The following is a 14,493-nucleotide window of genomic DNA, read 5'->3' on the forward strand; positions in this document are numbered from 1 at the left end:
GCTTTTCCTTTCCTTTTTCCTAGAAAATTCCTTGTTTTAGTGGTTGTTAGAACGTTTATTAAAAAGAAAAGAAAAGCAACTTTCAGATGAGAAAACAATGGAAATATCATTGAAGGATGAGAATGAGGATGAAGATCAAACAACCTTAAAATGCAAAAGATGTTTCTTGAAATCCAAACAATAATTGCACTAGTGGAAGAAATAGATGTAAAATCATGGAATCCTAGTGGGAAAGGGGAATGATGTCTTGGAAAGCCTCTGGAATCAAGCATCATTGACTCAGAAAAAAGATATGAGTAACTTTTTCATGGCATGGGCTAATGCCATGTAGCCTAAATTGACCATTTTTAACCTATGTGAGCAAGTGTTCTTTTTGGTAGAGAAAGTTGAAAAGTAAAATGTCCTGCTTACTAGGGTTGGTGCTAGTGTCAATTTTTTGTTTCCTCTACGAGTAAATGCACTAAATATATGATTAAAATAAAATATAAAAAAGAAAATATTTCTACTAATAAATAAAAATTAAAAATATAACATTTACATACCATCATCATCATCATCATCATTAATGTCATATCTATTGTTAAATTATTAGTGCTTAAATTATTTCTTACTACTTCGACCTATCTCGTTTTTGGTCTAACCCTTCTATCTATAAGCTATGAGATAAAAGGTTCTGATATGGTAATGTTCTCTAAAAATAATAGATTCTTTAGGTCCTTAATAGTCATGGGCCTTACTAATAATCATGGTGAAAACAAATTTTATTGGTTGGTAGGAAGGATTCGTTTTTCTTTTCTTTTCTTTTTGTGAAATACGTGACATGGTTTTTAGAATTGAAAATTATAATTGTGTTTAGTAAAACATGGCCAAATTTTTTGGGACAAAATATTTTTTTTTCATAATTGATCCATGTGAAAATTAAAAAGAAATCCAAATCATTCTTCCCTTCTATCTACTTTTTTTTCTATATATATTCTCTTAATTTTGTATTTTCATGATTTGAATCTTGATCAAATTTATTTCCAGAAAAACACCTCCATTTGCTCCCACTTTGCACTTGGTAGGCCACCAGATCGGAACAGATAGAATCAATTGCAGAAAGATCAAGCACGGGTGATCAAAGTGGATCTGGCTTCCAAAAGTGAAGTCGAGGTTGTAGGAATGTATAAGTTGGATTCATGGGATTATTGTCAATAGATTTGCACAGCATTAGTTGCTGTTCATCATAGGATCATCTTCTTTGGTTTAGTATACAGATTCCATGAATCTGAAATTTGATTCAACCTTAGGTTAGGCTCTGATGCAAAAAGCTAAACTCCACTCAGTTCTTGAATGAAACTGATAAATTTGAAGTTTTGAATGAATAGAGAAATAGAAATAAACAAAGATACATGAACATACTCGAAAATGGTGGAGACTTGGAGACTTATGGTGCAAATAGAGACTTTTATGTAGATAAGTGCTTAAAAAGAGGTCTTATAAAGATGATATTCTTATGTCATGTATGTATGTATGTATGTATGTATGTATGTATGAATTAAAAAATGTCTGTTTTAAGTACCAACAATTTAACAATGGATATGACACTAAGCATAACAGAATGGTGAGGCAGGACTCCTATACTGGGAGTTTGAGATAAGACTTAAATGATGATGATGACATGCTAAAGAATGTCCATCGCAAACTGTGAAAAAATATAGGTTCCCCAAAATATAAAACTTGACCAAGGAATATAGATCAGCATATTAGGAAAAATGCATATATTTAATTAAAATTCATGTCTTTTCATATTTGTAGGTACCATTAGTTGGACTTGAATTGGACCCATTACACAACCTTGCTCAAGCTTAGATATTAAAAAGGGCCTTCATCAATCAAGGTTTGTTTCATTAATTATTTTGGCATAGTTAAAAGTTAATCAAAGATGATAAAATCCAATAAGTTTCCTTATAATTTTGTCGGGTTTTAGTGTTCCTTAAAATGCTTATTCAAACAATCAAAAAAAATATATCATTTATTTAATAAATGAAAAAAATGGTTTGTGAGATGCTTATCAATATGTTTATTAATAAATTTGATTTAAATATATTATATTTTCATTAAATGCTATTAAATTTGAGTCTCATGTAATTTTTTTAATTCAATCTTATTTATAATACATAATGGGGATGTTTGGAACCGTGGCCGTTTTTCAAAAAAATGGTACCACATCGGATCCACATAGGCATTTCAACAAATGCCTATGTATCTCATTGTTTGGTTCAGCCGATTATTAAAAACTCGGGCATATCTTGAAAATCAGGACCCCACCGATGCATACATGAAAAACAGTGATAAAAATCACCTTACCAAACCCTATCTGGTGTTGATGCATATCCTATGTGGTGTTTACCTATTAGCACATACATGGAAAACGGTGATAAAAATTACCTTACCAAACAGCATAGTGTTGCTCACTACCTATGTGGCAGAAGCGTTTTTTTTGTAACACCATGAATTTCTGATTTATTTTATTAATAAAATAAATATTTTGGTCATTTAAATTTAATTTATTAGTGATATATAATATCTGAATTAAGTTCAATGAAAATCCAATTGATAAGATTCAATTTGATGTCAAATCTATTATGATTTACTCATTCAATTTTTGTGTTTTTCTATAAAATTCAGAATTGCTCACCAATTGAAGTAGAAGCAATCGCTTTGTGCTTTGATTGAAGGTTTGCTTTTGGCTTTATAGTGAAGGCTTCCTTTGTTTGCGATATAAACGCCGAATTAGGGTATTTATGTACCTTGGTTTGCGTTTGGGAGTGTTTGTTTGACATGTAAAAATGTAATGATTAAGAGATAAAAAATGTATTTTTTGACACTTTTGTACTATGAGGAAAGAGTATTGTTGTACCTATTTTCTGGACACAATTTTCTATTCTCCTAATAATTTTGCTTTTTTATCAAAGTTAAGGCATTGGAGCATAAGGTAGTTGGAGCATTTAATGATGGGTCCCACGATTTGCATCGATTTCAAATAAACAAGATGAGTACAAAAAAGATTTAAAAATGTGAACCGTATTTGCATTCATGAACCAAAAAGAGGATAATTATGCAGAGTACATATTTACATTTGCATTGCAACCAAACACAGTCTAAACAATTTCTGATTAAAAAAAAACAGGAAGACACACTCACCATAATCAAATCCTTGTTCCAGGTGTCTGTTAACCCTTCTTAATGCATCCCCAGTCTGATAGGTAATAATTAATTATAAAATTCTCCTGCTCTAATACCATCTTAAGAAATCATTCAAAGGTCTCTCTATATACGTTTTTATTCTCTGACACATGCAACTAAAGTTCATGATTTATTGAGTAACCATTTTTCATATACTCTTTACAAAATGAATGAGCAATATTTGATTATAAAAGTAGCCATTCAGGCATTAAAAAAAACTCACCTACAACCAATTTAATATACTTTTCATCATTAAGAAACTGAATGGATCTAATCATTCTATTAAAGCATAGCATCTTTTAACACTAGTATGTGCTCTAGTATTAATGAAATTAAATTCAAAATCAAGGTAGCTTTGATCCATTTAGTGCACTTGCACCACACAGATTTGATTTGAGTTGTCTTATTATCTGTCATGTAATGGTCCATGCATGCATGTCAAATAGCATAGGGATTTGAAACCTGAACCACAAACTATTTGTTATTTACCGGGAATGTCAGACAGACAGAGATGACTGCTTCAAAAGAAAGAGATGAATTTGAAGAAATGACAAGAAAATAACTTACAGTGAGAGAGAGATCCGCTAAATGTTGGGCAGAGTAGTCTCCCTCAGAATGACAAGGTCTTTGTTGTTGTTAGGACTAAGTTTGGATTATATGCAATGAACCAGTTCATCATCGGGTCTGGTTTGGCTGGCTTCACTTACCAAGAAAGAGTACATTTGTACCCCAGAAAGCCCAGAACCAGAAAATTTGTACTCTCTTCTCTGTTGCTTGGCAAGCTGTAAAATTTAATGAGAATCAAGTAGCTAGTTTAGCTATATAGCTAGACCTAGCTAGACGCCATATGCTGTCAAAGCCTCAAGGGTACAATATTGTTTCTACTGCAAATTTTATTTTCAATGGGGTAAATGCATGGGAATGCAAATGGGTTGAGAGATTGTTTCTCAGATTTGATTTTTTCTCTTGCTTGCTTGTGAGAAGTAAAACAGAAATTGAAATGATGTGGCACCCACTCTATATGGGCAAAAGGAAGTTGTTTAAAAGGAGAGTGAGATAGGAAGCAAAATGATGTAGCTAGTCCCCACTTCATATGAAAGAGAGAATCAAGGTAGACAAAAGGTGATGCAAATTTTGCATGTAAATGAGATAAGAAGTGCAAATTCTACAATGGAAAGTGTGCGAAACCAGACCGGTGCAAATTTTGCATCCAGTGCAGATTTACACCACAAACAAATAATAGACCCTACAGCTGATTAGCAGCCAGTAAAACCATGACCCAGTGAGTATTCTGGTTTTCTTCTTTTCTTCTGAAAACATTAATTGGTAGAACCAGCTCAGACATGGTTTTGTGTATGATAAAATGCCTTTTAAAAAACACAGTTCATGTGCTCATGTACTTATTGGGTAGGCCAGATACTGATACCTAACCAGTATTTTTATATTTTGGAAATAAATAGAAAAACCAAAATGGAAAAACTGCAGTTGTACACTGTAAACTGTAAATGTTGCACCACATGATCACAAGATTTCTAGCCTAAGTGACTGAAGTGAATGAAAGGAAAAAAATGAAATAATAAAATATTTGTGTATAGTGGCCAACTCAGTTTCTGTTTAATTTGGCTACCAAAAGAACATTCAGCTCAATTCAGCTGTTAAGAAGTGGAATTCACAACCTCCTTAATATTCACTAAAAAGACAAAGTAATAAGCCATTCAATTCAGCCAATTTAGCTGTTATCAAATGGGTGTTAATCAATTTCCCTTCCATTTCCTTCAAACCAAATACAGTCTATATGGTGTGGTGTATTTGAATCTATTATGCTAGGCCCCACTGTGGTGTGGTTAAAATCACATCACACACACACTCCATAAGGCATTCTGCACTGTAGGCATGGATGCATTGTTGGCAACATTCTAAATAAAATATTTCATTCATCTACTGTGGTGTGAACTGATTCAAATGGGCTAAGATGCAACATCTATAGAATCACTATTAGTAATTGAAATCTCTAACTGAAATTGGGGTGATTGATCATAAAAGAAAAATCAGTCACAGACTGTTTTTAGTTTTTACACTGATTGTCACTTGTAGTAATGGAGGAGGAGAGGTCTGTGAAGTGATCAAGTGACTGAAAATTTGAATTTTGGGCAGTTTTAATTCAAAGCCTTCTGATTAAAAATGTTCAAAATCCAAATCAGAAAGTTATGGTTTTGGATAGAAATGGGGAAATTGATTATTCTTGTTCTTCCTCTTCCATATCATATCCTATCTCATTCAAAGTAGTTGAGTTGAAGGTTGTAAATATTTTATCACACAAGCAGGTACAGAAATAAGGCTGCTCCTTCTGTAGATAGTTGAGCCAATGCCTTGTGAGTTAATTTGTCGTCTATCTCCCTCCCACCTTTGCATGCTTCTTTGCTTTAGGCAGCTTTTTCTTAGTCCCAAGGGGTTAGCTTTTGGTGGTTTATATTTTGTTATTACACAATATATATATAGATAGATATAGATATAGATATAGATATGTACATATGGTTCTTTTAATTATTTAATTTATTTGATAACTAATATATTTTTGTATTTCAAATTAGTGTGGTTCAACCACCTGGCCTAGAGGTTGAATCTTTTTTCTCTGGGTAAATGGGTCAACCCGTGATGTCATAAATCAAAAAACTTTTGAAAAAATAAAATAATACAAAAAGAAACCGATAACCCACTACATGGATAAACAGTTCAACTATCTGGATCAACGGGTCATTGACCGAATCAACGTAAGTATTGTGTGAGAAGAGATCACTGGCCAATACATTGAAAACACTGTTTGGACTGATAGGTATTTAGTAATAAAATTTTAATTACAATTTTATTGTTTAAACATAAAAAAGTACAAATAAATATCATGAATAGAATTTCTAAAATTTAAGAATACATTTTTTTTGATAAATAACTTTAATTTTATTGAAACAATAACAATCAGAACGTAGAACAGAATGTTAGACTAAGAAATCACCTAACCTCAGGAACTAAATCTTAAGCTAGCTCCCCACCTAAAACCCTTCATTTGCTCTGAACTGTTTTTATCTTCATTTTTATTGTGTTGTTCTCGGTTCTCACTTTTGGGCTCACTTTTTTTCTCCTGTCTGCTCAATTTTCTGAGCAATTCTATGGTACAGAAACAGAGAAAAAAAAAAAAAAACTATTCCTTTTGTAGACATGTAAACATCACACAAGAGAGGGATGAAATGTTGAACCTCTGACACTACTTGACACTGAGGTACAAAATTACAGCGAAACTGTTGCTGAATAGTGGGTGCAATAATATAAACCCTAGTCTCTGCAGGATTCCAGAGCAGCGGTACCATGCCTCCCTACCGTATAATTTGCATTTTTCCTCCCTCCTTGGTTAAGTTGTCAAAGTACTTTTTTTTCCCTTCTAGTACTGTTTCATTTGTTAATGTCTATTTGTCTTATTTTCCCTTACTACTTGTGAAAGACAAGTAAATCACTTGGCTGACAATGGTTTACACCAAACCAATTAGTGTTTGGTTCTATTTATGTTTATTGAATAAATGCCATCATATAAGCACTTTATTAAGAAAAATCTCATTATGTGCATCTGTATGAATCGAAAAATTGTACATTTCTCATATTTCAGTAAATTTTATTTTAGAGCTTTCCCCAATAAGTAGATATTTATTAACACCTTTGTTAATATGGTACCATTACCTAATGGCACCTATATGTTATAAATGCCTTCATTAATTGTTTTTCTCGGTTTTACAGCTACACAAGTACAAAACATTTATTCAATAAATGTAAAGGAATCAAACACATACTAAACCAATTAAATGGTTTTCGGTTTGTGATTCTAATTATATACGGTTCAAATTTTTTTAACCAAATTTGTGAATTTTGATTGTGTGATTCATGCATACATGTACTCTCACCATTGGCTAGCTTTTGATCATACTACGGTCATTATTGAATGAAAGAAATATAATTGAAGCCTTATTATTGTGTGAGACACATCATATAACTGTCACGTCATCCTTACATCCATGAACCGTATAATTGGAATAAAAACATGATAAATTAGCGTGTTCAGAAAAAAAAAAAAAAAGAATTTTTTGAAACTTTACACCAGACCCAAGCCACCTTAAAATTTTATTGATCAACCAACGTCAAAAGGAAAATAAAATAATAGAGGAGAGGACGTAACCCACCTTCCCCGATAACCCTAGTTCTAGAACCAGTAAAATGGCTGAGCACATATTAAAGGATTTGTCATTTCAGAGCAAGATGGAAGATGAATAAAACTAGCTAGGGACCAAACACGCCCCTTAGGGTTTCCTTTTGTGTATAATGGTGCAACCGTGCAAGTGATAATAAAGGGAATGGCTTGGGTCTGGTGAAAGTGAAACTAAGTACCTCAGCTATGGCCTAGACATTCTACATCTTGTAAACAGAGAATAAGACCTCTCAGCCCCCTCAGTTGAGGGACCCACCTTAGAGGGTGTCCAACCAAAAACCAGCATGCATGATCAAGTGACTATTAGATGGTTGATCTAGGAATTTTCCTTTTTCTTTTTTTTTTTGATTTTGAGCTTTTTAGTTTTGCTGATATGGATGTTATTTTTATTCAAAAAAAATATGTAAAGTGCAAAACCTCTGCCTGAAACAAACTAGCTAATATACCGATTAAGCCACTCCTCGGTTACGTTTTTAGGCTGAGTTTGGAAGGATTATAAATGCAAATATGTAAAGTGCAAAACCTTATATTTTATATGTATTTATACTGTACATATTTGTATTTACACTGCTTCCAAACTGAGTATTAATAGTTGTAGAACTTTATTTTCCATAAATGTATATAATGCGAATATAATACAAGTTGGTGAGAGATGTGTTATCACCTCATACATGAGAGTCACTTCGGCTATATTTTATGTTAATTTATATTAATCAACACAAAATATTTCAAGTAAAGATAACAATGATACCAAATACAACCTTTTTTTGTTGAATGAATTGTTTCCATAGTGGTGCAGTTTTAAATCCCGCTATATCATATCTCTAAAAAAAGAGCTGTTGATGTAATGTTGTATTGTTCACTTAAGAGAGTAACGATCAGACGGTGATTAATATAAAAAAAAAAAAAAAAAAAAAACAATCTTTCTTTACTAAAAAGCTAAAAAGCAACTTCATTAAACAACCAATAAATACAACCTTAATGATATGATGTTTGAAGCTGATTTTTCTTAATTACCATGATATTCTTTATGATGGGACCCATTAAATGGTGGGTCCAAAATATTATACAAGTGGTAAGTTATTACTCCAGTAGGTTTATAGGTCCATTGGCCCCAGACCTTAGCTTCTACAATACAAAATTCTGCTACAGTTCTCTTGACCACACATGCACGTCTACAGTTCAACCTCTGAAGCCTATCTTTCTACTCCCACCTAAAAAAAAAGGCTGAAATGTTTCATACAAGGATAACCTAGGATAATCCTCTCAAGAACAACTCCACTAATCCATATTACAGCTCCATATGCTCAAAAGTCAAAACAACTGTGTATCATGGTATTCTACATTTTTTTTTAAAGTAGAATTTGAATGGGTTTAGACGATGGACATGATGTCACGTGAATCACGTGAGATATCCAATCATAGAGGGGGCATGATGCCTTTGATGAAAACAATTGAGGCCCCACACTAACCAATCAAACATCTCTCTCTGCATGCTCAAAGGCATGGTGATTTCCTGGTCCTACTTGATCTTTCCTTTCTTTTTCTTTTACTTGCTCTAGGTCTTTTGTTTGATTAAGGGGGCCCACCACTAATTTTCATGTCTCCTGCCAAGCCCACCATGTGCTTTGGCCCAACTTCCATCTGCAACTTCAATTTAGTGTTTCCAAACTGACTTGACCCACCATGTTGTAGAATGTGTGGATGTATCGAGAAGATTTGAGTCACTTCAATACTAAAAGAGATGGAGTCTTATCTTATGGATGGGGTTATCTGGATTCACCAATAAGGTCCATAATATTTTCTAGGTGTTTTTTTAGTGCTAAATTGAACTCTTAAATCCTGACCGAAGCCGAATTCACTTTAGATAGTTTGGCACAAGGTTCAAAATATCGATACACCTAATTTATTGGAATAGTGTAATAAGGCGTATATTAAGACTTTGAATCTTGTCCTTTTTTTAGTTTTTTTTTAATTTAAGTTTGACAAATTTTTCTATGTTTTACTTACTAAAAGAATTATTCAAAAATACCTTTAAATAGATGTATTGACATTTAAAAAGATATGATACATATCGGGCATATTATATTGAAATTTTGAACTTTAGTCTGGTATCAATAAAGCTTGTTAAGCTATATATCCAACGGTAGACAGAGAGCTAAGTGTCAGTCAGAAATGAATCAATACTGTAGGGCCCCTTATTCATGAACAAATAAACCTTCTCATCTTTTTTCTTCTTCCATGTAACTCCCATCCTTTCTTAGTTCCCTCCTTACAATTGGTTTTATTGGCTATTCATTCATTCTTTAAATGAAAGAACAAACAGTTTATAAGAAGCCTGTTGAATAGAAGTTGGTTTCATTTCAATGGAAATGGATTATAATATTGAAGAGTAAAGTGATGATAAAATTAAAACCCAGCAATCTTACAATAAAAAAGAAAGGAAAGCTTTCAAAGCATGTTATCTTTATCCAAGGAATCTAAAAGAGAAAGTGATAGAAAGCCCTTAAAGTGAAGCATCATTGACTCAAAAAAAAGTAGCAACAGCTTTTTATTGGCCTAAATTGATGCAAAGTAGCCTAAGTTGATTTCTACTGATAGAGAGAGATGATTTCGTTGACTCAAAAAAAGGTATCAACAGCTGCTTCATGGCCTAAATTGATTGAAAGTAGTATAAGTTGATTTCTTCTGATAGAGAAAGCTGACTTACTTGTTTTCTTTAATAAATGTAAGTACTTGTTTAGTAGGCTGGAGGTCAGCATTCTAATAAATATGCAAATGATAAAGATGTAAAGGAAAACTATGAAACAAATGTTGCATTTATTTATTTAACCCACATTAAATTGAAATTTTATACTCTTATAGATCTAAATTAGCACCACTAAATGGTTGGTCGAACTAACACGTCTACCGATAAGGGTGCAAGTCGGGTTGATCCAAGCTAATAGTTTATACTGTTTTGGGCTCGGGCCTTGGGTTGGGTATATTGAAATTTTGACAAAATCTCAATTCTAAACTACAAAAGTTGCATCCCTAATCACTTAGTTTATGTTTGGTTTGAAGGAAAAAGTAGGGAAAGGAAGGTAAAGATGGGGAAACTTTTACAATCTTTGTACAAGTTTCCTTACCTTTTCCTGCTTTTTTCTTCAAACAAAACACAGCATTAAGGATAAATAGGTGGCTACTCACTTTAGGCTAGCTTGCCTAGCTATCTAATGCTTCTTCTTTGTACATGTGATGCGGCTTTGGCCCCCATTGGGTCAAGGTGCTATGTGCTAGACCTAAAAGATAAAGGGTTAATGGGGGTTAGTGATGAAAGGGATGTGGGTTCACTAACAACTACAACACGAAGAGCCTGCCATTTGATGAATTTGGATTTCGTTCTCACAGCCTTTCGCAGTCATGTATTGGAAACATTGTATTTGTATCACTTAGGTTATGTTTGGTTTGAAGGAAAAAGTAGGGAAAGGAAGGGAAATATGGGGAAACTTTTGCAATCTTTGTACAAGTTTCCTTACCTTTTCCTGTTTTTCTCTTTAAACAAAACACTGCATTAAGGATAAATAGGAGGCTACTCACTTTAGGCTAGCTTGTCTAGCTATCTAATGCTTCTTCTTTGTGCATGTGATGTGGCTTTGGCCCCCATTGGGTCAAGGTGCTATGTGCTAGACCTAAAAGATAAAGGGTTAATGGGGGTTAGTGATGAAAGGGATGTGGGTTCACTAATAACTACAACACGAAGAGCCTTTCATTTGATGAATTTGGATTTCGTTCTCACAGCCTTTCGCAGTCATGTATTGGAAACATTGTATTTGTATATTTTATTCACGGGGAGATATTCTCAATACACAGCTTCAAGGGGCTCTAAAGACAATTTTGTGAGGACGAAATCCAAATTCCCATTTGGTGGGTTTGAACCCATGACTCCTAAAATAGAGGGATTCTGAGTGACCAACTGAACTATAGAGTCATGAGAGTGCTCTCTTTCAGCACCACCTTCATCCCAAAACGAAAAAGACAGAAACAAAGAAAAGAAAACGCTAGTTCAGTGCTTTTAGCTTTAGTGATATTATGTGAATGTTGTTTATTGTTCTTTTAACCTGCAATTCATGCATCTTTGTTTTGTTCTTTAGTGAAACAAAAAAAAGTTGTATAGTCCCCCAAACTTTCATTTGTTTGATATTCTGCCCTGATTACCTTTTTCAGATTTGGAATAATCCATTCCCATAACCTGTTTAGTTCAGACAAGAATAGAAATGAGAATTAAAATCAACAAGAGTGAGATTTCATTCCCAAAGAAATGACAGGGAATGACGATTCTCTCAAATGAAAGAATGCCATTCCAACAAAAATAAGAATAAGATTCTGATTCTATCCAACCAAATAGTTAGAATTAGAATAATCCATTCTAATTCCAATTCTAAACCCCTATTCCCGCAAACCAAACGGGGCCTACGTTCATTTGTCAGTGTGTATCCCTCTTATCCCTTGTTCTTAACAGTCTGTAAAAAATGTAAGAGGATAATTCCTATTGACAGGTGACAGCCACCTACCTGAAAAGTGGTTCACTAATCCCTTCAAGAATTTAGGGTTCCCTTTAATATAATTAATTACTTTTTTATCACCCTAGTTATAGAGTTGAGATCCTCTCTGACAATGTCCATAGGAATATACCATGGATCCTTTCACGGGATGCATAATCTCTATGGGCCTTACCAAGATATCCCTAGGCCCACCATACCCTACAGGATTTTTGTTGAAGATACCTTACAGCATCAAATTAAACTCCTTTTTATGACATATTATTATAATGGGTCCCTTCTCCCTTCTCCCAATGCTGTTAAGAGTGGAGTAGTCAGGACCCGTGGGAGGCATGAGCTTTTGTTTTAAGGAAAATGACGAAGGAGCCCTATAATGTTTCAAAGCTGTTTATGTTCGGACAGAAAATACTAATATATTTCAAGAGGAGTTCTTGATTGATAGTTTAATTAGACTTAGATTTTAGATAGGAATAACCATGTTTTTACCCTGTCAATGTCAAAAATAAGCATGTATAGAGGTAACTGAACTAAACTAGTGACATAGTGATCCATCTAATTGAACCATCGAACCTTTTGGCCGGATCAATAGTGATAGGTTACACATTAAATCCCTTTTTTGTGTGTTTTTAGCCCTTTTCACCATTAATAACAACATCCCCATTTATCATATTTTTTGCTTAATTTTCATTACCTAACTATATGAAACCTCTTTTGCCATTTTGTGTGTTTAACACCGTATCCACTGTTAAATTATGAGCACTCAAATCATTTTTTATCACTTCAATTATCTACCCCTAGTCTTTATTGCCCGATCCTTCAACTTGAAATAGATTGCTTCTTCTTATGGGTACTGTAATGGTTTGATTTTTTAATATGTTTTTCCGTATGTATATATGTGTAGATATGTGAATTTTTAAGTTAAATAAGTGAATTTAATTTACATGGTAGCTTTCACAAGTTAATATGAGCCTCCATGGGCCCAAGGCCCAAGTCTACATAAATATGACTTACTGGCCCAAGGATCCAATTGTATTAAGTCAAATATGGCCCATGTCCTATTGTAATAGGGTGGTCCCGTTGGCAAATCTATTAATTCCTACATAATGGTGTATGTGTGGAAGTTAGCTCTAACCCAACACCCCACTCACATGGGATTGGTTAGCAAAGTGGGCTGAGGTGACAGTCCTAGTCCTTGGCTATAAATAGCCTTGCCTAGGGAGAAAGAGGGCTTTTTTTTCTTTCAACAATCACATTGCAAGAAACTCTCACACACCAATACTTGAGGATCACAAGCAACTATAAGTTCTTGCAAACTCCAATAATTATAAGATCAAGAGAGAATAAAGAAGAGAAATGCTTCTTCGTTCTCTACAACACACTTGGATTCAAGCTCTCTCAAGAAGATCAAGTCACCACAAAAAGGGCCATTCTTAGAGAAGCATCCTTCACAGTCGATCAAGCGCAAAGCCCGGAGTGAAGAAATCTACATCAAATCTCCCAAAACACCAAAATCAAGAAAATTTACATTAACACTTCAAGAAGTATGAGAAACACACCAATAGCCCTCGTCTTCACTAAATTCGACCGTTAATCAGAGGTTACTCACGTCATTGAGCAAAAATCAAAGAGAGTTCAACTCCCTTGTATTTTTTTATTACAAATTTATTTTTATAATTTATCTCCATATTTTGTGTTAATTGAAATACACGAAATTTGTATCGACAATATGTTATATAATCATGTATATATAAATGTCACATATAATATAAGTTAAAAACTAATTACATTTTCACAACAAAATGGATTTGGATTAAATAAAATCTGATTCAAGTCTGATATACTTTGATCCGATCACAACCCTCAAGAATGGCCAAATTTTCTATAATGTTTTGTATTTTTGCATGTTTATCCATTTTTATATATTTATTGTAGAGTCCAACTATAATACCAAAAATACATGATACTAGAAAAATGTGTTACCAATTAACAGGTATCATAAATATGTTAACCAATCAGGTAGGATCTTTCAAAATTCATGGGAGGTTTTGATTGGTAAAAACCCTTTTAGTATCATGTCTTTCAAGAACCATATTTGTTGCCTTTAAGATATCATAGACCTAAATGGTTGAACTGTTGACCACCACAGACCAAAATAATTGAATTGCTAGTGGACCCTTAATGCTTTGCTAATTATTATTTTCATGAGATCAAGGTGTCAATGGTTAAGTGAAGATGATGGCAACACTCATTATTTTCATGTTATATATTTGTATTACCAACCATTAGTGTTTTTGAACCATGGTTGACTTGGACAATCGGACTGTTTAGGCAACCAGTTCCATTTCACCCCTAAATCATTCTTTGGCAAAAAACTGTTGACTTGGCCACTGACCCATTAACCCAGGCGATTAAATCATCGACTCGTTTGACCCTGACTATAGTTTTTGACCTTTTATTTTAATGATTTTTAAATTT

The sequence above is a fragment of the Nelumbo nucifera genome, chromosome 7, assembly GCF_055504915.1.
Source record: "Nelumbo nucifera cultivar China Antique chromosome 7, China Antique-T2T, whole genome shotgun sequence".
NCBI classification, from domain to species: Eukaryota; Viridiplantae; Streptophyta; class Magnoliopsida; order Proteales; family Nelumbonaceae; genus Nelumbo; species Nelumbo nucifera.